The following is a 24,791-nucleotide window of genomic DNA, read 5'->3' as shown; positions in this document are numbered from 1 at the left end:
CCCCCTTGAAGAAAGAAGTGTTATTCTGATGTGTAATGTGAACTGTGATGTGCGTTAATGATGTTGATATTGTGAATTGCTGACAGTAAGGATAGCAAGAGTTAATGTTTGGGACTAGCCCAGAGTGAGAGGGGCTAAGCGGAAAAGAAAGAGAGAGTTTCCTGTTAGAACGTCATAAAGGGCCCAGTGTGCGTAGAGAAAAGACATAAGGTCTAATGTGAGCAGTGCCGCATGACGTCGGTGTCCCTAATGAGAGGGGTGACAAAGCCTGAGGATAGCAAGATCCTGGTGGAGAGAACAAGAGAGCAGTGACTGAAAGAACAGAGTGATCGGTCAGAGACGGGCCCTGGGTCAGGACGCCTAGCAGTACGTCCGAGAGTTTATACTGACAGAGGTAACGGGCCTAGATGGGACAGAGGATGTAAGATGAAGAGAGTGCCCCGGGCAAGAGTTTCAGCAGCAGATGGAAGGAAGGGAGACACAGTCATTACTAGTGGGTAGGCGGAGCCCACATAGGATAGAAACACCTCAGATTAAAAAAGAGTGTTGTCCGGCCCCTCCAGCTTGGGCTCCTCCTACTCCAGCTCTCCAGTCTAAAATTTGAGGTCACAGAGGATGGTCGCTGCTGGAAGCAGCTCCTCAGAAAAATTTTTATTTTTATCGGACAGAGACTTGGACCTCCGTGGTCTTGAGGTCTCAGGGGTCTCAGCGCTGCTGGACCCCCACCCCTCCCTTGGCGGATCTGCATTACCCTTTGAGAGAGGTCCCTGCAGAACCCTGCCGGCCCCGGGGGATGAGGGATGCTTCCCTGGCGGGGACGCAAACCGCGCATCTGGGGTCACTGCGTTCTCCGCCCTGGGGGGAAGCTTGGGCACAGCGCCACAAATCCCTGGGGGTCCCTGTGGCGCTCAGCTGGGTGAGTACTCAGCATGATAATGTGTTTTGAGTGCTTCAGCGGCTGCTGCGGCAGCCGCTGCTACATGTATTCAGGTGGTGACTTGTGTTTTTTTGTCCGCAGGTGGATGCCTGCAGGACATGGAAGCGGGGCAGGAGCGGAGAGCGGAGGAGTCGCGCGCGCTTTTTTTGAAGCCGGCGGGGGGCGTGGCTTCGCGCCTTCCCGGTCTTTCGCGGGCAGGAAGCGCTCTGAGCGCACGCTTTCTCCTGCCCCTCCTCTTCCGGTTTCTCTCTCCTCACAGCGCGGCGGCCATTACTGAACGGCTTCCATCGGGCTCCTCACTCTCCTCTCCTCCCGACAGACCGAAGGAACACTGCACCGCGGCCAACTGGGTGAGTCGCTTCTGCCTGTCAGGGCAGAAGCTTAACCCCTCACCCCCTCAGCGCAGGGCACCTTTCTGAGGCACAATAAGGTGGCAGACTGTGCTGTCCTGCAGCTATTACCTCATATAGAGGTTCCTTTTTTTGTCTGGGGCTCGCACATCCTTTTCATTTCACAGAGGTTGTGGGGAGTCTGCGACATTAACCCCTTATTAGGCAGTTATCCCTTAATTGGGGGTCAGCTGGGGTAGCTCTCTCTTTAAGAGCTTTAACCCTTCAGCTTTCTTTTAAGAAACCACACTGTCCTACTTACTGACAGGTTTAACTTGCCATATACTGTGTGAGGGCATGTCAGATCAGGGTCCAGGAGGTGCGGACCGTCTCCCAGGTCCGCTACAGGATCAGTCTCGCGTGTCTGACACGCAGGAGTCCTCGACTGCGTCAAGCGCAGCGGTCGGGGGTTTCGGTGATGGGGCAGTGGTCAAAATGGAGGCCCTCACTCGTTCTATTGATGGCCTGTCTGACCTTCTAGGCTATTGGGTGTCAGCTAGATCCTCTCATGGCAGGAAGCGCCACAGGCCGGTACTGCCCTCCCCGCGCAGCGACTCGGAGATCTCTGTTATGGAGGGTTCCCCTTCAAGCTCAGATGGGGAGATGTCCGATTCGGATAAGGAGGATCGGCAGGGGCAAGCCATGAGGGAGGCGTTACAGTTTCCGGAGGAGGTAACTAGACGTCCTGGTAAGTCGGCCCGGATGTTTCAGGAGTCGCATAGGTCGCGCTTGGCATTACCATCTCTGGATGAGCTTAGTGGGGCAGTGGAGAAGGAACGCCTGTGTCCAGATAAACGTTTTCAGGGAACACGGTTTTTTGAGGCACTGTATCCGTGTTCCACGGAGTTGATTGATAATTGGATTCCTTCTCCTGAAGTGGATGTCCCTTTATCCCAGCTTAGCAAATCCTCATTACTGCCTGTTAAAGGGAAGGCGAGTCTGCAGGATCCGCTGGACAGAAAAACGGAGATGGCAGCGAAGTCCATCTACGAGGCCGCGGGTCATGGATTCAGAGCGGTGCTAGGATCTATGTGTGCTTGTAAAGCTTCCCTAAGCTGGTTGGACCGTCTACGGACGGCGTAGCAGGATGGATCCCCGCTATCCGAGGTAGATGGGCTTTTCAAGTTGTTGGGGGATGCGGCCCGATATGGCAGTGATGCAGGTTTGGATACCGCGTCACTGCTGTCCAGGGCGCAATCCTCGGCGGTCACAGTCAGAAGAGCACTGTGGCTCAGACAGTGGACCGGGGACACGGTTTCCAAGCAAGGTTTGCTATCTTTAGCTTACAAGGGTGGTCAGTTATTTGGATCTGACCTCACGGAGCTGATTGTCAAGGCAAAGGCAAAAGAAGCGGCCTTACCACAGCGAAGAACTGTGGCTTCTGCGTCGGGCAGGCCTAGTGCCGGTAGTAGTCGGCGGCCCTTTCGGTCCAGGGGACGGTCCGGTCAGCCCTCTTGGGGATCGGGTCGTCCCTCTTTTTCAGGAAAAAAGGCTTCTCAGAAATCCCGCACTCCCTGGAAACAGAGCTTCTGTCAAGACAAGCGGGAAGCTGACAAAAAGCCCGCTAAGGCGGACTGACGCCAGGTTTTCACTCAAGAACTCTCGAGTGGGGGGTCGCCTGCTCCAATTCGAATCGACTTGGGCGTCCCGCGTTTCGGACGCCTGGGTGACGCGGGTTGTGTCAGCAGGCTACTTCATAGAGTTTCTTTCTCGACCCCCGGACAGGTTTTGCCGATCTCGCATTCCGTCAGAGCCCGAGCTAGTTGCCGCTCTACGGCAGGAGGTCGATTCCCTTCTGCTGAAGGGTGTGGTGGTACCGGTTCCGCCGGAGGACCGGGGAAGAGGGTTTTATTCAAACCTCTTTGTGGTCCCCAAAAAGGAGGACAAATTTCGCCCCATTCTGGATCTCAAAAGATTGAATCGGCATGTCCGCACCCGGAAATTCCGCATGGAGTCGCTTCGCTCGGTTGTGGCGGCCCTGTCGCAGAACGACTTTTTGGTGTCAATCGACATTCGCGACGCTTATTTGCATGTTCCCGTCGGAAGGGCCCACCAACGCTTCCTTCGTTTTGCCATAGGTCAGGACCATTTCCAGTTTGTGGCCCTACCATTCGGGTTGGCCTCGGAGCCCAGAGTTTTTACAAAAATTCTGGCAACTCTCATGGCGATCCTTCGAAGACAGGGGGTTACGGTTCTTCCCTACCTGGACGACCTTTTGATTGTGGCGTCCTCAAAGGAGGAGGCGGTGACGGCTCGCAATCTATCCCTTCAGCTCCTGGAGGACTTCGGGTGGCTGGTCAATTGGAAGAAGTCGTCTCTGGAACCGTCGCAGTCAATCCTGTTTTTGGGGATGCATTTCGACACGGTACGAGCAGTGGTGTCCCTGCCTCCAGACAAGCAAGCAAGTCTTCTTCGACATGTACAGGTTATGAAGTCTTCGACAGCAATGTCCCTTCGAAGGTGTTCTGAACCGTTGGGATCGATCACAGGCTTCGCTGGATCGCAGTGTCATCATCTCCCACAGGGTGCGAGAGTCTCTAGAATGGTGGTTACGTCCGGAAGCGTTATCCCTGGGGAAGTCCTTCCTCCTTCCGAGGTGGTCGGTCATAACCACCGATGCCAGCCTGTCAGGCTGGGGGGGTGTCTGGAACGATCTCTGGATTCAGGGAGTATGGTCGTCGGAAGAGTCTGTCCTGCCGATCAACATCCTGGAATTGAGGGCGATTTTCCTTTGCCTCCAACACGGGACGGTCCCTTTAAACGGTCTGCCAGTCCGAGTGCAGACAGACAACGCGACGGCGGTCGCGTATATCAACCATCAAGGTGGAACAAGGAGCTCCAGGCTCATGATGGAAGTGTCTCGGATCCTGGTATGGGCCGAAGCCAAGGTGCCAGCCATCTCTGCGATTCACATTCCGGGAGTTCAGAATATCACGGCGGACTTCCTCAGTCGCGAGAAGGTGGATCCCGGAGAATGGAGTCTTCACCCAGAAATTTTTGCACAGCTGTGCTCCCGTTGGGGAACTCCTCAAGTGGATTTGATGGCATCAAGGTTCAACACCAAGTTACCGACGTTCATGTCCAGGTACAAGGACCCGAAGGCTGTGGCGTTGGATGCTCTGGTGGCTCCGTGGGACCAATTCGAGCTAATCTATGTGTTCCCGCCGATATCCTTAATTCCTCTGGTGTTGCGTCGGATCAGACTGGAAAGAGTCCCGGCTATGTTAGTAGCCCCAGACTGGCCAAGGAGGACGTGGTTCTCGACGCTGGTGTCGCTTCTGGCTGCGCCTCCACTTCCTCTCCCTCTTCGCCCGGACCTGTTAACCCAAGGGCCCGTTCGTCATCCGGACCTGAAGTCTCTGCGTTTGACGGCGTGGCTCTTGAGACCGAAATCTTGACTCGTCAAGGTTTTTCAGCCGAAGTCATTGCCACTCTGCGTGCTGCCAGGGGTCCTGCCACTACTAGGATCTATCACAAGACTTGGGAGGCCTTCTTTTCATGGTGTTCGGGTTCTTCAAGGAACCCGAGGATTTTTTCCATTCCCAATTTGTTGGCCTTTTTGCAGTATGGCCTGGACAAGGGTTTGGCAGTTAGCACTCTGAGGGGTCAGGTTTCTGCTTTGTCCTTGCTGTTTCGGAAGGCTATCGCCTCGCGTAGGGACATTCGTTCCTTTTTTCGCGGGGTAACCCGTCAGTTTCCGCCGCGGAAGGCGCTTGTGTCCCCTTGGCAGCTCAATCTGGTCTTGGAGGCTCTTCAACATGGGCCTTTTGAGCCTATGGACTCCGTTAGCTTTTCTTTGCTTTCTTGGAAGGTTGCCTTTTTGGTGGCATTCACCTCTTTGAGAAGGGTTTCTAAACTGGCGGCTCTTTCTTGCTCGCCTCCTTTTCTGGAGTTTCTCCCGGATCGCGTGGTGCTTCGCACACGGGGCGACTTTCTACCTAAGGTGGTGTCACAATTCCATGTTAACCAGGATATTGTGTTGCCCTCGCTCTGTCCGGAACCGAGGAATGCGAAGGAACGGGCCTTGCACTCATTGGATTTAGTGCGGGCTTTGAAGTTCTATTTGTCTATTACTCAAGGTTTTCGGAAATCGGACTCTCTGTTTGTGATTCCAGCAGGTCGTCGGCGTGGTCAACGAGCTTCCAAGGACACTATAGCTCGATGGATTCGGTCGGCCATTTTAGAGGCTTACCGACTCAAGGGCGAATCTTGTCCAATTAAGATTCGAGCTCACTCCACGAGAGCTGTGGGTTCATCGTGGGCTTTTCATCAAGGGGCCTCGGCAGCTCAACTCTGCCGGGCGGCTACCTGGCGCTCCGTCCACACTTTTACAAAGTTTTATAAGGTGGACGTCAGTGCTTCCGCTGATGCAGCCTTAGGACGTAGGGTCCTGCAGGCGGCTGTAGTTTAAGTTATCGTTAACTTGTATTTATCGCTAGTTGCGCATTTTTCTAGGTTGTTGGGATTCTGCCTCTGTTGGTTTTTTCCCACCCTTAATTTTTGGACTGCTTTGGGACGTCCCACTAGTAATGACTGTGTCTCCCTTCCTTCCATCTGCTGCTGAAAGACGGATTTTGGTAAGACCTTACCTGTAAAATCCTTTTCAGCGAAGGAAGGAAGGGAGACACAGCTCCCTCCCATGGCAGAAGTGTGTTGTTGTGTTTTCAGATGCAGCGTGACCCTTCTCTGATAGCGATTATCTGGGCTGAGGTCGGCGCGCTAAGGCTCTGTTCCAGCATTGCCAGCTCATCGCAGTGGTCAGGTCCAGTGAGTAGTACCTGGGACTGTGTGGTTTTTCTGTTATATGCATAACCTGTCTCTTGTTTTTTCTCTGAAGTTCTTCAGAAGGGGTTATGTTGCTCCGCTGGTGATATTTGCTCTTCCTTAGCTTGTGTACGGACTGGAGAGCTGGAGTAGGAGGAGCCCAAGCTGGAGGGGCCGGACAACACTCTTTTTTAATCTGAGGTGTTTCTATCCTATGTGGGCTCCGCCTACCCACTAGTAATGACTGTGTCTCCCTTCCTTCCTTCGCTGAAAAGGATTTTACAGGTAAGGTCTTACCAAAATCCGTCTTTCAGAGCGTCAGGGACAGAGAAGATAAGTACCAGCCATACTGGCAATATACAGTTAGGTCCATATATATTTGGACAGAGACAACATTTTTCTAATTTTGGTTCTAGACATTACCACAATGAATTTTAAACAAAACAATTCAGATGCAGTTGAAGTTCAGACTTTCAGCTTTCATTTGAGGGTATCCACATTAAAATTGGATGAAGGGTTTAGGAGTTTCAGCTCCTTAACATGTGCCACCCTGTTTTTAAAGGGATGAAAAGTAATTGGACAATTGACTCCAATGCTATTTCATGGACAGGTGTGGGCAATCCCTTTGTTATGTAATTCTCAATTAAGCAGATAAAAGGCCTGGAGTTGATTTGAGGTGTGGTGCTTGCATTTGGAAGGTTTTGCTGTGAAGTAATTGCTGGGCTGCTACCTGTTATTTTGATAAAATCACAGTTTTCTCTGCTGCAGATCTAGCAGTTCTCTGAATGCTGAGCCCTGTATAACCACGCCCACACCACTGATTGGCAGCTTCCTGTGTACACTGTGCATAGAGAGAAAGCCGCCAATTGGTGGAGGCGGGGTTATACAGAGATCAAGAATATGGAAGCGTACAAGGCAGCAGGATTACTAGTCCTCTAGTGAAAATTCCCTACTGATAAAATATATTTAATCGAAGCTACAGCAAGCAGCCCAGTAAGTGACACATCATTGGATTCAGGTTCACTCTCTGTCTACATTATGCTGATCTCAGATTTGGAGGCAAAAGCCTGGTGACAGATACCCTTTAACAGTCATGGCCTTTTTGGCGTAGTACAAGATGTGCTGAGGAGGGAGGAGGAGGAGTCCTGAGGAGATAATTTGCATATTCCCACTGCATTTTGGGGTAAGTGAAGAGTCTCCGCGAGCTCAAAGAACACTGGATTTTGGCTGTTGGAGCTGAAAAGAGGACATCGGTAAACCACGCGCCGGTAGGCGCGCGCATTTTGAAACTTTTTTTTGAAGCTTTTTTCACTGTTTTCAGAACATTAACAGTAAGAACATGGAAGAGTCCAGGAGCCATTTGGTGAGCTGCATATCCTGCTACATGTTCACAGACTTGCCAGTGGAAAAGCCAAACTTCACATGCCAGAAATGCAAGCTTGTGTCCCTGTTGGAGGAAAAGTTGCGAAATCTAGAAGAGAGGTTAACTACCTTGAAAATCATTAAGGAAGGTGAAGAGTTCTTAGACAGAGCAGAATTATCTCTTCATGATTCAGAAAGAGAAGAAATTCGAACTGCACCTGACGAAACAGAGGAATGGAAGCATGTGACCCACAGAAGCAGGAGGATCGAGAGGCAGTCAGCACCCATACTGCTCAGGAACCAGTACCAGGCTCTCACGCAGGAGAACCATGAAGAAATACAGCAAAATAAGACTTTGCCAGCAATGAATAACCTTGTAAGCCCTCAGAATTCTCCTGGATGGAGAAAGAAGAATGTTGTGAAGAAAAAACGGAGAGTGGTGGTCATGGGGGATTCCCTGTTAAGAGGAACTGAGGCCGCTATCTGCAGACCAGACATAACCTCAAGAGAAATGTGCTGTCTTCCAGGAGCAAAAATTAAAGATGTGTCTGACAGGATATCAAGACTCTTCAGACCTACAGATCACTACCCATTCCTGCTAATACATGTGGGGGCAAATGACACCGCAAGAAAGGACCTGGAAACCATCTGCAGTGACTTTGAAGACTTAGGCAAGAAAGTGAAAGAATTGGGAGCGCAGGTGGTCTTCTCATCCATCCTCCCAGTGGATGGCCATGGAACAATGAGGTGGAATAAGATTCTACAGGTGAACAACTGGCTACGTCGATGGTGCCGTCAACAAGGATTTGGATTTCTGGATCACGGAATGAATTACCTATACGATGGACTACTTGCTAGAGATGGGGTGCACCTTACGAAGACTGGAAAACATGTATTTGGAAGTCGCCTTGCTACACTCATCAGAAGAGCTTTAAACTAGAACAATGTGGGAAGGGAAGCAAAAGGCCAGAAAAAGCCATACAGCTGACAAATACTATTGAGATCTCTGCTACTGAAAGTGGAAAGGAAGAACAAAGACAAAACAATTTAAATAATAAAAATATGGGAGGAAGAGAAACCAATCACAAACTAAAATGTTTTTATACAAATGCACAAAGCATGGGCAACAAACAAGGAGAATTGGAACTACTAATGCAGGAAAAGAAATATGATGTCATTGGAATCACTGAAACTTGGTGGGACGATACACATGATTGGAATAAAAGGCTAAAAGGATACAACTTATTTGCAAGAAACAGACTTGATAAACGAGGAGGAGGTGTCGCATTGTATGTTAGAAAAGCGTATATCTGCACAGAGATTGAAGCTTCAGAGACTGGGAGTTCTGTGGAAACTGTTTGGGTAAGAATACAAGGAGAGAACAACGGAAAGGACACCATTGTAGGCATTTACTACAGGCCACCTGGGCAAGCTGAAGATATGGATGAACTCTTTATGTATCAAATGACCAAGTTCTCCAAAAAATATGACGTAGTGGTCATGGGAGATTTCAACTATCCAGACATTTGTTGGGAATCTCTCTCAAGTAAAACTAACAGGTCAAGCAAATTCTTATCCTCTCTTGCTGACAACTTTATCTTCCAAAAGGTAGGGGAGAAAACAAGGGGATCTGCTACTTTGGATCTAATCCTTATAAACAGGGAGGAAATGGTTGAGGAGGTAAAGGTGGCTGGGACCCTAGGAGGCAGCGATCATGCTATTATAGAATTTTGGATAACTAGAGGAGGAAGACATGTGAAGACTCAAACTTCAAGGTTAGATTTTAGAAAGGCAGATTTTAAGAGACTCAGAAAGAGAATAGGAGGGATCCAATGGCTGGATGTCCTTAAGGACAAAAATGTCCAGGAAGGATGGGAAATTTTTAAAAATGAGATTCTCAAAGCACAATCGTTAACAATCCCGAAAAGTAGGAAGAATGGGAAGCATTTAAGGAAACCAGGATGGATGAACACAGAACTTAAACACATGCTAAAAAGAAAGAAAGAAATGTTTATTAAATGGAAAGAGGGAGGCATATCTAAAGAAGATTATAATGCAGTCTGCAGATCCTGCAGGGCACGTATCAGGTTAGCTAAAGCTGACAATGAATTAAGGCTTGCAAGAGATGTCAAAAGCAATAAAAAAGGATTTTGGGGGTATGTCAAAAGTAAAAGAAAAGTCAAAGATGCTATAGGATTTTTACAGGATGAAAATGGAGAAATGGTAAGAGAGGATGTTGAGAAGGCTGAACTTTTTAATTCCTATTTTGCATCTGTTTTCTCTCAGAAAGAAAATGTAACATCAACTGATCTTCACTGTCCTTTTAAAGGAATAGAGGAATCCAAGTTATCTGTAAACAGAAAGATTGTGAGGGAATATTTAGCTAACATAAATGAGTTCAAGTCTCCAGGTCCAGATGAATTACACCCCAGAGTACTGAAGGAGATCGTAGAAGAAATTTTAGAACCACTCTCCATAATCTTTGAAAATTCTTGGAGAACAGGAGAAGTCCCAGAAGACTGGAGAAGAGCAAATGTTGTTCCTATCTTCAAAAAGGGGAAGAAGGTGGACCCAGGGAACTATAGGCCGGTGAGTCTGACTTCTATACCAGGAAAGATCTTTGAACAAATTATTAAACAACATGTATGTAAGTACCTGGATAAGAATGGAGTGATTAACCAGAGTCAGCATGGGTTTGTAACTAACAAGTCATGTCAGACTAACTTAATTTTCTTCTATGACAGAATCACTGACTGGGTGGATCAGGGAAATGCTGTTGATATAGTATATCTTGACTTCAGCAAAGCATTTTGACAAAGTATCTCACACCATCCTTATTGAAAAAATGACCAAGTATGCAATGGACCAGGCAACTGTTAGGTGGATTCATAACTGGCTTAGTGATCGGACTCAAAGGGTGGTTGTATATGGCTTCACATCCAGCTGGATGAATGTCTCAAGTGGGGTACCACAGGGCTCCGTCCTGGGACCTGTATTGTTCAACATCTTTATCAATGATTTAGATGAAGGAATTGAGGGTAAACTGATTAAATTTGCTGATGACACAAAGCTAGGAGGGATAGCTAATACTAGAGAAGAGAGAGAGAGGATTCAAAAAGACCTAAATAAACTGGAGCAGTGGGCAGCAACCAACAGAATGGTTTTTAACAGGGAAAAATGCAAAGTACTACATCTGGGCAATAAAAATGAAAAAAGCATATACAGAATGGGAGGAATAGAGCTAAGCAACAGTACATGTGAAAAAGACTTAGGTATACTAATAGATCATAGACTGAACATGAGTCAACAGTGTGATGCAGCAGCAAAAAAGGCAAATACAATTCTGGGATGTATTAACAGAAGCATACAGTCTAGATCACGTGAAGTCATTATCGGTCTTTACGCCTCTTTGGTCAGACCTCATCTGGAATACTGTGTACAGTTTTGGGCACCACATTTTAAAAAAGACATAGACAAACTGGAGCAAGTTCAGAGAAGAGCGACCAGAATGGTGACTGGTCTGCAAACCATGTCCTATGAGGAACGGTTGCAGGATTTGGGAATGTTTAGCTTGCAAAAAAGAAGACTGAGAGGAGACTTAATAGCTGTATACAAATATGTCAAGGGCTGTCACATTGTAGAAGGATCATCTTTATTCTCATTTGCACAAGGAAAGACTAGAAGCAATGGGATGAAACTAAATGGGAGGAGACACAGATTAGATATTAGAAAAACTTTTTGACAGTTAGGGTGATTAATGAGTGGAACAGGCTGCCACGAGAGGTGGTGAGTTCCCCTTCAATGGACGTCTTCAAACAGAGGCTGGACAGACATCTGTCTGAGATGATTTAGTGAATCCTGCTTTGAGCAGGGGGTTGGACCAGATGACCCAGGAGGTCCATTCCAACTCTACCATTCTATGATTCTATGAGTAATTGCATACATTTTGCAGGTTAAGCCATTGTAATTAGTATTTTACTAATTTTTGACTAGATCTAGGTTTGATGGAGCAATGTGGCCCAGATTCATCATTTGCATTTTTTTAGTCACTTTTTTTTGTCTTCTTATATTCATTGATATTTTTTGCTCTGAATTCTTCAAAATGGCGCTCGAGGTTCATGAATTTTGTGCAGAATAAAAAATGCTCTTTATTTCTGTCTTCAAACTGTTTTGCGATTTTTTTAGCGCAAAAAATCACATACATGTTCCTACCAAAAATGTATGCAAACTTGGAGTCATCATGATGCTTTCTTCGTGAATTGAGCTGGGACTTCCAAGAACATTGAAAATGTAGTTTCCTTTATTCGTGCATTTGTTTAAACAGTTACATGCCTGGTTCCATGCACCCCTGACACATTTTCGGCATAACAAATGCTCATGATTCATTTTAATTTTAATGTTCTTAGAAGAGGCAGCTCTTTTTCTTTGTCCTCTCCTATGTACTGCCAGCTAGCAGTGGAGTGGCACCCATTCATTTAATAGTGGAGAGATCGCAATTTACGAGTCCAGAAACCTTTTTCTTTTTACTGTGGATTGTATAAGTTATGCATGAATTTTGGTTCGTACTCCATCAATGTACAGGTGGTTCCCACTCCATCAGAGTTTTTTGGAAACTTTACATACCCACCATTAATTGAAAGTAGAAAATGAATAAACTCTCTTCGTAAGGGATTGGGACACATTTTGGTATGAGTAAGACTTCTCAGCTCTATTGCTCATTCCTGTCTTGCTTTTAGTATCATTATTGTCAGTGATATAAATGGTGTGAAGAGTGGGCAGAAATGTCAATGCAGTTAGTCACTGTTACATAACTTCTGATTCTTTTATCACACTTCCGACTTTTACAGTTAAGTGGAACATACATAATCTCTTTGCCAGTCATTTAAAAGGGAACTGTTCTTTCAACAAATTTAGCATAAATCAATAGTACAAGCGTCTATTGGAACATTTGCAATATTTGTCATCAGAGAAATCTGCTTCCTTCTCCATTTATGAGCCACTTCTTCCCCTTTCCCTCGACTTGTCATCCACTCTGAAAAGAACAGCTCAACCCCACCTTGTTCTGACAAGATGGACTGCCAGCACAGCGAGATATCAGATTACACAGTTTATTATACTCTATGGAGAGGAGAGTGGGGAGAAGAAGTATGGAGCAGGGTGAGGAAACGTGCAGAGAAAGATAGTGTTGAGCTTTTTAACAAGTCTTTTACCTCATCCCTGAGCTGGATCACATCTACACTACTCAGTAATGCTGAGCTCAAAATGGCTAACTAGAAATGAAGAGCAGGAATCCCTTTCTGTGTGCTGTGTATGACAGACATCATAGAAGCTAGTCTCATCCCACCAGCTCAGAAACAATTGAAAATTAAGCGATAGAGCCCGCAGAGGGGAAAATTATGTTGAATTCAAGTCATATAATGGCAAGAAATAGTATTATTCCTCACATACCCACAGCTCATGCGCACACTCATATAGTGACAGTTAGTTAGTTGTTAGTGGTCGTAACCATGGATACCTAAGGTACTGCAATGCCCTGCACATGGGGTAAGCGACATAGCGAATCAGAAGAACTACTGTATGCTACATTGCTAATTGGAGATACTTGCTAATATTGTTATTGTTATACCTACTACATATTAGGATATGATATTGGGATATGAATCAAGCTATAAGTTACTAATTCGGCATCACTAAAAAAACTGCTGAATCAAGCTACAAGTTACTATCTTGTCTTCGCTAGTAAGTTCTGCTAAGTCAAGCTACAAGTTACTAATTAATTTCTGCTATCAAGGACACCTGTTTAATTATTTGGTTCTTCATTTTTGGTGGTAAAAACTACTACTCTGCTGCTCCTGTGGTTAACCGTATCCCTGCTGCAAAACATCTGATTGCATATTAATCTCTGCCAATCCTGTGGTTAACCGTATCCCTGCTGCAAGATATTTGATTCATATACTTCTCTGCTGTTCCTGTATGTATCCGCTCTCCAGCTGCATCTACTGCTTTCAGCTTTGCTTACCCATCTGCCGTCCTGCATACTCTGCCGCCTAGTTTTCGCCATCCAGCAAGTCCTGCTCCACTACATCCTCGCCTCCGGTCCTTGCTGCTCATCCTAACCTACAGCGTGGAAAATCTAAGTCAGCTGGTGAGCCCAGAAGTGTATGGACAGTCTTACGGACCATAAAGGTGCATATAATAGCAGACAGCCTCTCCACCCATCCGTGATGCATTGCATCAGAGGCAATCATGTGAGGTGACTGAGTGGATCGAATCTTAGAACAGCCTTCTTTATCTGGCTTTAAGGGAAATGTGTAGTAGACTTTTGTGATTTTTTATCTGTGGCATTCCCTCCCTTGTATGCACACTTCTGTTTTTTTCGATCAAGGTTTAGTTATTTGGTGTAATCCTTATTATTTTCCTTCTTTCGACCTACAGGCAATGCTGCTTATGCTTACTCTACAAAAGGCAATTAAAAGCAGAAAATATGGTTGTTATTATTATTATGCCTTTAGAGGATGTTACTATTTGTTTTCACAGTTTAATTAAGGCATGTGCATACACAGGTTAGTTGTGAAGTATCCTGCCTTTGCATCTGTTAGAAAATGATCAGTTGAAGCAGTTTACAGAACGACACAGTGCGTAGCTGACTCGCCCCCTGGGCCGTGGGGCACTCGGATCCGGGCAATAGGGAAACGGTGGGAGTAGTAGTGGCAACCCGGCTCCGTGGCTCAGGGTGGTCAGGCCAGTGGTAGTCCGTTATGTGTTAATGATTATGTCTGACTACGCCACCCGTGGATTTGCGGTCATTAGGAACCGCCGCTGCATGCAGACCGCTGGGGCTGATGAGGTGTGCAGCTATGGTAGTGTGACTCCCCACGGGAAGAGTGCGGCCCCAGGGCAGTATAGTGGATGTTGGGAGTGATGGTAGTGAGAGTCCCAGTGCTGGTAGTGCTGGAGGAGCAAGGAGCACACAGACAACAGGTTGCAGTCCAGGGTCTTTACTAAAACAGGTAAATTGACCCACAAACAGTCCCAGCTAGGAGGGGACCTGGACGTCTGAGAGCAACGGGGAAATTGGCCCTGGTCAGGGTGAGGGTGTAGGCCTACCGTGCTTTCTGCGCTCCTTCTGGCTATCTCCTCCTGATAGGGTAACAGCCCACGTTTCCGAGCTTTCCGTGTATTCTCGCCTGTATGGCCTGCGACATGGGTTCCTTTCTGCTCCCAGCCTTGTATGGCTTTACTGGTCCCTTCGGTTGTGGCAGGGCCTCCAGGCTTCTTAGGCCAAGGAATGTACAGTCCCTTGCGGACTGGTTCTCTGCTGGGGGATGTGGAATCCTTCCAGCCTCAGACACCAAAGTCTGGTAAAGTTAAGTCTTTTCTCTGCCAAGACAGGCTCTCTTCTCCTCTTGTCTCTGGCTTGTGGCTCTCCTACTGCCACACTTCCTCTTAGGTTACAATGCAACTTTCTGTCCCTGCTCCACTCTGGGACACGTCTCAGTGCTGAGACAGGCTTTCCAGTTCTCCCTAACCCTGCCCTCAGCACCAGCTTTTATAGGGGCAGCCAGCTCCCCCTACTGGCCTGAGACAGGAGGCATTGCATGCTAATGTTCCCCTGACCAGAGAACCTCCCCCTTGCTCTCAGACACAGCTTTATTACACTTGTGGCATCCAGGTAGGGTGACACATAGCCGTAAGACATAATAGCAGCAAGCAATTAGAAAAATGTTCCATTTATTCTGCTTTTAAACCCGTCCTCCCCACCAGTTAATCATCTCAAGTTGGCATATGTTTTTTTTCCAAGTGAGGAAATATTTTTATTATTTTTATTTTTTTGTCATTAATGTTTTTGTGCCCATGAAGTCCAGCAGAACAATACTAAGGATTCAGGACAAACTGCTAATTAGTTCTCAACATGAAAAAAATTGAGTAAATGAAATATAATGCTGCATGGCCTCATTTTACATTTCATTATTATGCAGGAGCAAAAATTATGGGAATTTGTCCCCAAAGATATTTGGCAATGCAAACTGAACCGCATTGTCTGGGCTGACACTAGAAACATGGTATAGTAAGTGCATGAGTAAAGAAGACTTTGCACCAGTATTGACGTAATCACTCTACAGCAGGGGTCTCAAACTCGGCTGGGTATATGGGCCGCAAATGGAAAAAATTTGAATTTGGGGGGCCGCATTTTTTGTTCAATGTGACATTTTTAGTGATACCATTTTTTTTGTATACACCTTTTGAACATTTTTGCCGTGTTTATTTTTTTATAGCTTGGGTCCTTATGGATGTGGCGATAATAAACGTGTACTTTTTTGTGTTTACATATAAAACAGCATTTTTAGTGCCCAATATTTTTTCATGCTTTATTTTTATTTTTTGGATTTTTACAATTTTGTTTCCCCCAATTGGCCACATACAGTAAAATTGTCTTACAATTAGCATCATATAGTAATAATGGCAAACATCTTGTAGTAATGTCCCCATCCTGTGGCTATGTGATCCATCCAGGTCCCCATCCTGTGGCTATGTGACCCATCCAGGTCCCCATCCTGTGGCTATGTGACCCATCCAGGTCCCCATCCTGTGACAATGTTCCCGATCCAGGTCCCCATCTTGTGGCAATGTTCCCCATCCTTGCCCCCATCTTGTACTAATGTGCCTCATCCAGGTCCCCATCCTGTGGCAATGTTCCCGATCCAGGTCCCCATCATGTGGCAATGTTCCCGATCCAGGTCCCCATCTTGTGGCAATGTTCCCCATCCAGGTCCCCATCTTGTGGCTATGAGCCCCATCCAGGTCCCCATCTTGTGGCTATGAGCCCCATCCAGGTCCCCATCTTGTGGCTATGAGCCCCATCCAGGTCCCCATCTTGTGGCTATGAGCCCCATCCAGGTCCCCATCTTGTGGCTATGTGCCCCATCCAGGACCCCATCCTGTGGCTATGTGCACCATCCAGGACCCCATCCTGTGGCTATGTGCCCCATCCAGGTCCCCATCTTGTGGCTATGTGCCCCATCCAGGACCCCATCCTGTGGCTATGTGCACCATCCAGGTCCCCATCTTGTGGCTATGTGCCCCATCCAGGTCCCCATCTTGTGGCTATGTGCCCCATCCAGGTCCCCATCCTGTGGCTATGTGCCCCATCCAGGTCCCCATCTTGTGGCTATGTGCCCCATCCAGGTCCCCATCTTGTGGCTATGTGCCCCATCCAGGTCCCCATCTTGTGGCTATGTGCCCCATCCAGGTCCCCATCCTGTGGCTATGTGCCCCATCCAGGTCCCCTCTTGTGGCTATGTGCCCCATCCAGGTCCCCATCTTTTGGCTATGTGCCCCATCCAGGTCCCCATCTTTTGGCTATGTGCCCCATCCAGGTCCACTCTTGTGGCTATGTGCCCCCTGTGCTGTTCTTCACACACATAAAAAAAAAAAAAAAAAAAAAAAAGGATGATTCTCACCTGTCCTCCGTTCCCTCGGCGGCCTTCCTGCAGATGTGGCCCGCAGGCACCACAGAGTCCGACCCCTTGACGATCCCGACCTGGTCCAGGAGGAGCCGCCGACAGCAGCGCTGCATTGCCGCACAGAGACTGTCTCCCAGCACAGCATTTCCAATGCCAGCCGCCGGCCAATCAGAGGCCAGCAGCTGACATCAGCGTACGGCAATGACGTCATACTCACTGCGCCGACACGCAGATATCAGCTGCTGGCCCCTGATTGGCCAGCGGCTGTCATTGGAAATGCTGTGCTGGGAAACAGTCTCTGTGTGTCAATTCAGCGCTGCTGTCGGCGGCTCCTCCTGGACCTGGTCAGGATCATCAAGGGGTCTGTGCCTGCGGGCCGCATAAAGCAGCCTCAGGGGCCGCATGCGGCCCGCGGGCCGCGTGTTTGAGACCCCTGCTCTACAGGGAGCCAGACATAAAAGCATTTTTTTTTACACCATCGCCTTTTTATCTTCTGTGCAGTGGGCTGAATTCTTAAAACAAAATTCCCATGTGCTTCATACAGATTTTGCAGCAGAATTTACCCATTAGATAACAACTGGCAAATACAAAAAAAAAATCCGGGAAAGATCATGTTTTGGATTTCCAGTTCAGTTGCAGGACCTTAGATCCGTGCTAATTTTGTAATGCACCTGTATGGTGTTTAGATAAAATGCATACATGCTTCGTGGTGTGTTTCAGTAGATTTGTGATGTGAATTCCATAATAAAAATTGTAATCAAATCTGCTACCTGGGCACAAAGAATGATGGCTCAGGAAAATGGCACAAAGCCTGCACGTCAACGCATGGAGGCTGAATGGCTCCTTAGGACAAAGCTGCTTAGCCAAGGCCTGTTAGGTGTTGTATGTACAGAGAAATCCTCTTGCAAAAACAATACTTCCATATACCTATATACAAATTGAGTCTGACTGATCATGCCACAAATTTGAAAAAAATCAAACAGAAAAAAACTCTATATACCGACCAATGAATTCAGAGGCTTACACAGATAATACAGTCATGGCCAAAAGTTTTGAGACTAGCACAAATTTTGGTTTTCATGGTTTGCTGTTTCAATGTTTTAGATCTTAGATCTTTTAGTCAAATGGTTCTATGGTACAGTTATCAGCATTTCATACGATTTTACACTGTCAAATACATCAAGTTTATATGAAGAATATTTCCAGCATTGACCCTTATTTTTTCAAGCCTTCTACTCTTCGCCCTGGTGGCTGGATATCAGCTTCTGGGACAAATCCTGACTAATGACCGCCCATTCTTGTCTAATCAATGCTTGGACTTTATCACAATGCTATGAACGTGTTCACACTAACCCCAGGGAAATGCCGCACCTACACCCAACTGGTCCCTGTACATACTAGAAAGGCCCTAGCCGCACAACTAAAAAACACCACCTCGGACCTGGCTCCCTAAAAAATGCTGTCGAGGGGTTTTTCATACCTTCTGAGGAACCAGAGGGGAGGCCGCAACACACTACCAACAAGAGGAAAGGAAAGTGTGATTAGAGATATGAGAAACTAATACACATTCAAATAAGGTGGAGGGGTAAAGGGGTACCATAAATAAAAGGAGCAAGAAAGACCACCAAGAACCTAATAGTGGTAAAAGGAAAAGGTGCTGGGAGGGAAAACAAACCAACCTGCAGCAAGAATACAACTGGAGTTTTCCCAGCAAGGTAAACCCCTAAGGTAAAGAGCTGGGACGCCTAAGTATGAGTATATATCCACCAGGAAATATAGCCAGCCAGGAAGTTCAGAGAAGGGATGCTATATAAAGCCCCACCCAGAACGTGATAGGGCAGACAAAAATGGAAAACACCTGGAAAGGAGCAAACTAAGAAGGGAGAATAAGAACAAAGGAAGAATCTGCATTTGGACAGGGAAGGAAAAGAGTCATAGCTCAACAGGTAGAAAAACTGACCACAAAACAACAGGTCACCAGATCAAATTCTCAAACCGAGCCATGACGTACAATTTCTTGTTATCTGTTCCCTTTCATTTTGAGGATTGTACACTGGTTCTCAATGGGACTGAGATCTGGGGGATTTACTGGCCATGGACCGTGACTCTTAGTGCTTACTTTTTCTGCTCTTGACAATCATTTAATAATATTAATAATAATCATTTATTTTTTATTTGAAGGAGGATTAATCAGAGAAAATAACTTTACTCCAGTACTCTGTATTCCAATCCCTGTACTTCTTGAAAAGTTATTTTCTCTTCAGACTGTTTGGGACATTTGGAAGACAGATTGTCCAGACTAGAAAAGGTGAGCGCTACCAGTCATGGTCCATGGCAAGGAAATTCCCCAGATCTCAATCCCATTGAAAACCTGTTGTCAGCCCTCAAAAATTAGGTGAACAAACAAGAACACAGAAATTGTGAAAAACTCCAAGTACTGATGAGACAAGAATGGACGCCATCAGTCAGGATTTGGCCAGGACAAAGGGCAGAAGCCTGGAGAAATAAGGGTCAGAGCTGGAAATATTGAGTCTTACCATAAACTTGATGTATTTGTCAAATAACAGTTTAAAAACTTCTGAAATGTTTATAAATGTACTTCAGTAACCACAGAAACATCCAACTAAAAGATCACTGAAACTGCAAAATGTGAAAATCAAACTTTGTGCAAGTCTCAAAACATTTGGCCAAGACTGTGTAAGGAGATGGACAAATGGAAGATTTCAACAGTTAAAGGGGTTGTCCGGCCTTTCTGTATAATGTGAGTGTGTACCTAGGCTGCAGAATGCTGACAGTTTGTAATATACTCTATGTCAGCATTCTGCATGGTGTCCTAGGTATCACACTTAGCCATGTGAGCAGCTCTCTCCTGATTCTGGAAGGGCTGCTCACTCCCTGACTAGTATTTCCTGTCTGGCAGAGACTGGTCAGGTGACTTCACAACAGACATCATGCCCCCAGTCTCTGCCAGACCCTCCCCCTGCTTCCTGCTTCACCCTCCCCTGGAGCACACAGTGCAAGGCAGCAGGGTAATGACTCAGCTGATTGGACTAACCAGGAAGGAAAAGACTTTTACATAGGTAAGTATAATGTGCTTTGTGCATGCATCCCTCCCTCATCCATCCCTCCTTCATCAAGCGAGGTTGGCTTATAGCCACCATTACAAGTGATGACCGCTGGAAATTGAATTTAGTGACAACATTCAATAGGGGAAATAAAGTCATAAGAACTGTGCTTTCAAAATATTGGTATATCTTGAATCGTGACCCTGTTTTGGGAAAACATCTCCCTGATAAACCAGGGATTACATACAGAAGGGGGAAAACTTTGAAAAATGTGGTGGCCCCCAGTAAATTAAAAAACCTGTTGGATTTAAAAAGAAAAAACATTAATAAAAGTAAGAATCAAATTTTATGCAGTGTTTTTCAAAGAACCGTAGTTTTTAAATACTACTCCAAAAAATGTTGTACCTGTGGGATCCTAGATCACGGGGCTAAAACTATCAAATAATACCGGTGATGTCTTTGAGATCCCACAAAGACTCACCTGTAGTAGTGATCATGTTGTATATGTCATCACATGCAGTTGCGGTTTGCAATATGTGGGACGCACTGTGCAGACTCTGCTGTCCTGCATCAATGGACACAGAAATAGAGCAAAAAAAAGGCTTTTTAAAGCATAGTCTCTCAAGGCATCTACTAATCAAACATAACAAAATTTGTAACATAAAAGTAACTCCGGTGGAGCAGATACCCTCTGGTGTTGCAAATAGGAATGCTCTTTTAAACCGGAAAGAAATGTTTTGGATATATTGTTTGGAAACATTATATCCAAATGGATTGAATGATATCATAGAGAGAGTTTAAACTTTTTTTTTCTTTTTTAATTTTTTTTGTAATTTTTTATTTTTTTAAAGTTTTTTTAGTTTTTAAGGAAAAGTGTTTATTTGTTTTTTCTCTTGCATCCATGTTGATAAGAATGTGGTTTGAAAGGCTGGACCAATTAGTGGGTGTGTTCCTGAACCTGGTTCACACCCCAAATCAAGTTTCTGAGGCTGGGATAAAAGGTTTGCTACCATATATAAGTGTGATTGAATTTTATACTAGTAGGAATTGTACTGTGTTTTTATGATACCTGAAGAAGGATATATATTGTATCCAAAACGCGTTGTATCTCCTCTATTTTAACTTATCAAATAAGATTAAAAAATATATAAAATATCATCTTTGGATGTGATTCCTGGGAAGCGCTGCCGTTTATAGGCTGGATATACTCTTCTTGATTTACTCATCCTGTGTGAGCCTATGTCTGACTCTTTCACTTGGATCCACCTGAGGCAAGCTGCAGCTCTGTCCATTGAAAAGTATCCCAGAGGGATTTTTGAGGATACACAATCTAAAGCCATATTAGTCTTCTATCAGGTGAGTGCATGAAATTGTGCACCAATCAAAGACCATAATATTGTTTACACACTTAGGGCACCGCGATTTGTCTGTTCTTTTCTCCCAAACAGGGTTTTTTTTTCGTATATTTACCACCAGAGTGACAGGGTAACGATGGTGACGGGTACAAGGCTGACTGTTACGCACAATAGGACTTTGTACAACTTTTTCTTGAACTCTAGTAATCTGCTAATCTTGTTTAATTTTGTATCCGAATCATCTGAGTAATAAATAATCTTTGGTTAAGTTACCACTGTGTCCTCATCTCCTGCGCTGTTGCATACCAATTACCTGTTTACAACTGTACAGTAGGTGCCCTGCTTACCTCTACAGCAGGGATGTCAAACTCAAACACTCAGAGGGCCAGAATGAAAAACTTGGACAAAGTCGCGGGCCAACCAGTATACTTTATAATGGACCCCACACAGTCCTCCATACAGAATAATGGTCCCCACAAAGTCTTCCATACAGAATAATGCTCCCCACAAAGTCCTCCATACAATATAATGGAACCCACATAGTCCTCCATACAGTATAATGGGCCCACATAGTCCTCCATACAGTATAATGGCCCCACATAGTGTCCTCCATACAGAATAATGGGCCCTACATAGTGCTCCATACAGTATAATGGGCCCCACATAGTCCTCCATGCAGTATAATGGCCCCACATAGTCCTCCATACAGTATCATGGGCCCCACATAGTCCTCCATACAGCATAATGGCCCCACATAGTCCTCCATACAGTATAATGGCCCCACATAGTCCTCCATACAGAATAATGGGCCCCACATAGTGCTCCATACATTATAATGGGCCCCACATAGTCCTCCATACAATATAATGGCCCCACATAGTCCTCCATACAGTATAATGGCCCCACATAGTCCTCCATACAGTATAATGGCCCCACATAGTCCTCCATACAGTATAATGGGCCCCACATAGTCCTCCATACAGTATAATGGGCCCCACATAACCCTCCATACAGTATAATGGGACCCAAATAACCCTCTATACAGTATAATGGGCCCCACATAACCCTCTATACAGTATAATGGGCCCCACATAGTCCTCCATACAGTATAATGGGCCCCACATAACCCTCTATACAGTATAATGGGCCCCACTTAACCCTCTATACAGTATAATGGGCCCCACATAGTCCTCCATACAGTATAATGGGCCCACCATAGTCCTCCATACAGAATAATGGCCCCCCCATAGTCCTCCATACAGTATAATGGCCCCACATAGTCCTCTATACAGTATAATGGGCCCCACATAGTCCTCCATACAGTATAATGGCCCCACATAGTCCTCCATACAGTATAATGGCCCCACATAGTCCTCCATACAGTATAATGGCCCCACATAGTCCTCCATACAGTATAATGGCCCCACATAGTCCTCCATACAGAATAATTGGCCCCACATAGTGCTCCATACAGTATAATGGGCTCCACATAGTCCTCCATACAGTATAATGGGCCTACATAGTCCTCTATACAGTATAATGGCCCCACATAGTCCTCCATACAGTATAATGGGCCCCACATAACCCTCCATACAGTATAATGGGCCCCAAATAACCCTCTATACAGTATAATGGGCCCCACATAACCCTCTATACAGTATAATGGGCCCCACATAGTCCTCCATACAGTATAATTGGCCCACCATAGTCCTCCATACAGAATAATGGGCCCCCCATAGTCCTCCATACCGTATAATGGCCCCACATAGTCCTCCATACAGTATAATGGGCCCCACATAGTCCTCCATACAGTATAATGGGCCCCACATAACCCTCTATACAGTATAATGGGCCCCACTTAACCCTCTATACAGTATAATGGGCCCCACATAGTCCTCCATGCAGTATAATGGGCCCACCATAGTCCTCCATACAGAATAATGGCCCTCCCATAGTCCTCCATACAGTATAATGGCCCCACATAGTCCTCCATACAGTATAATGGCCCCACATAGTCCTCCATACAGTATAATGGCCCCACATAGTCCTACATACAGTATAATGGCCCCACATAGTCCTCCATACAGTATAATGGCCCCACATAGTCCTCCATACAGAATAATTGGCCCCACATAGTGCTCCATACAGTATAATGGGCTCCACATAGTCCTCCATACAGTATAATGGGCCTACATAGTCCTCCATACAGTATAATGGGCCCCACATAGTCCTCCATACAGTATAATGGCCCCACATAGTCCTCCATATGGTATAATGGGCCCATGGGCCAGAGTTTGACACTTGTGCTCTACAGAATCATTATTATGGTGCTTTATAAAAGGAACTTTATATTATGTCGTTGTACATGGCTGAACCAAGAAGATACAGAGGAGATTTTTTATAGTGACAGCTATCTTGTAGTTTAACAAAAGTTGTTTTTTAAGGAACTTAATTATGAATAATATTCTAATATATCCTTATTGCCTAAATCAGTCTCTATTGTTCTGTAGAGCTCAGCCAGCACTGAGAGGAAAACATTGGTATTTTTTAAGAGGTAGTATACTTTAAAAAAATTAAAGGGAACCTGTCACCAGCAAAAACACTATAAACCTGCAGATATGTGCTTAATCTGCCGGTTAATAGCATTACTAACCGGCCTGGCACCTGCACGCAGCTGAAAGCTGCAGGGAAAAAATTAACTTTATTCTCCCCAGCAGCGTTCCGGTCTCAGTCACAGAGGCGACACCAGCACTGGTTCAGTCACCTTTCTAAGTATAGAGAGCGGCGGTTGTAACCGCACTCCTGGCCCTGACTGACAGCCAGCCCCAGCCAGTCCCAATGCAGGGCCAGTGTCAGTCAGGGCCGGAGCCACTGTTACAGCCGCAGCTCTCTATACTCAGAGATCATGTTATATAGCATTATGTACTTACAATTGCTCATTTTACCTTTCTACCCAGATAATTCTTCTCTTTTCTCTGTTCTATGTAGAAACGGGAAGTCTCTCGTCCCTGCATTTTTCATTCCCCTCTTCAACTCCTGACCCATCTGCTCCCTCCTCCCCCTCTGCCAGGGACTTTTGCAGTGACTCATACAGAGAAAATTGACCTCCTGTTTCTACATAGAGCTTAGAAGGATTCAGCTAGTCAGTTTTTAATCACGTGATCTCATAGAGATAATGGAAAAGAGAAGAATTAGCTGGGTAGAAAGGCAAAATGAGCAATTGTAAGAAAACATTGCTAAATAATCTGATGACTGCAATATATTAAGAGGATACAAATTTTGATCCCTTTCTTTGAGCTGGACATTACGTTTACTTGGCTTTGCATTGCTGGATGTCCATAGTAAGGCCCCGTTCCTCCATGGTCCTCATTCAGGTCATTTTTGACACATGGTAAGGTTTTAATACTAGAGTTTATGACCGTCTCGACGTGGTACATTTTGGTGCTGGTGGGATG

General features: G+C 45.7%; 1 protein-coding gene across 2 annotated transcripts in view; it reads left to right on the top strand.

The window, feature by feature from the left end:
• The window catches only part of LOC141264516 (uncharacterized), a 232,666-nt gene that overhangs the window by 92,901 nt on the left and 114,974 nt on the right, over nucleotides 1-24,791 (top strand). The window lies entirely within an intron of this gene.

The sequence above is a fragment of the Phyllobates terribilis genome, unplaced genomic scaffold, assembly GCF_046119375.1.
Source record: "Phyllobates terribilis strain yellow unplaced genomic scaffold, ASM4611937v1 Scaffold_4__5_contigs__length_816908805, whole genome shotgun sequence".
In the NCBI taxonomy this organism is placed as follows: Eukaryota; Metazoa; Chordata; class Amphibia; order Anura; family Dendrobatidae; genus Phyllobates; species Phyllobates terribilis.
The sequence above is the reverse complement of the archived record's forward strand: the minus strand, read 5'-3'. Positions and strand labels throughout refer to the sequence as shown.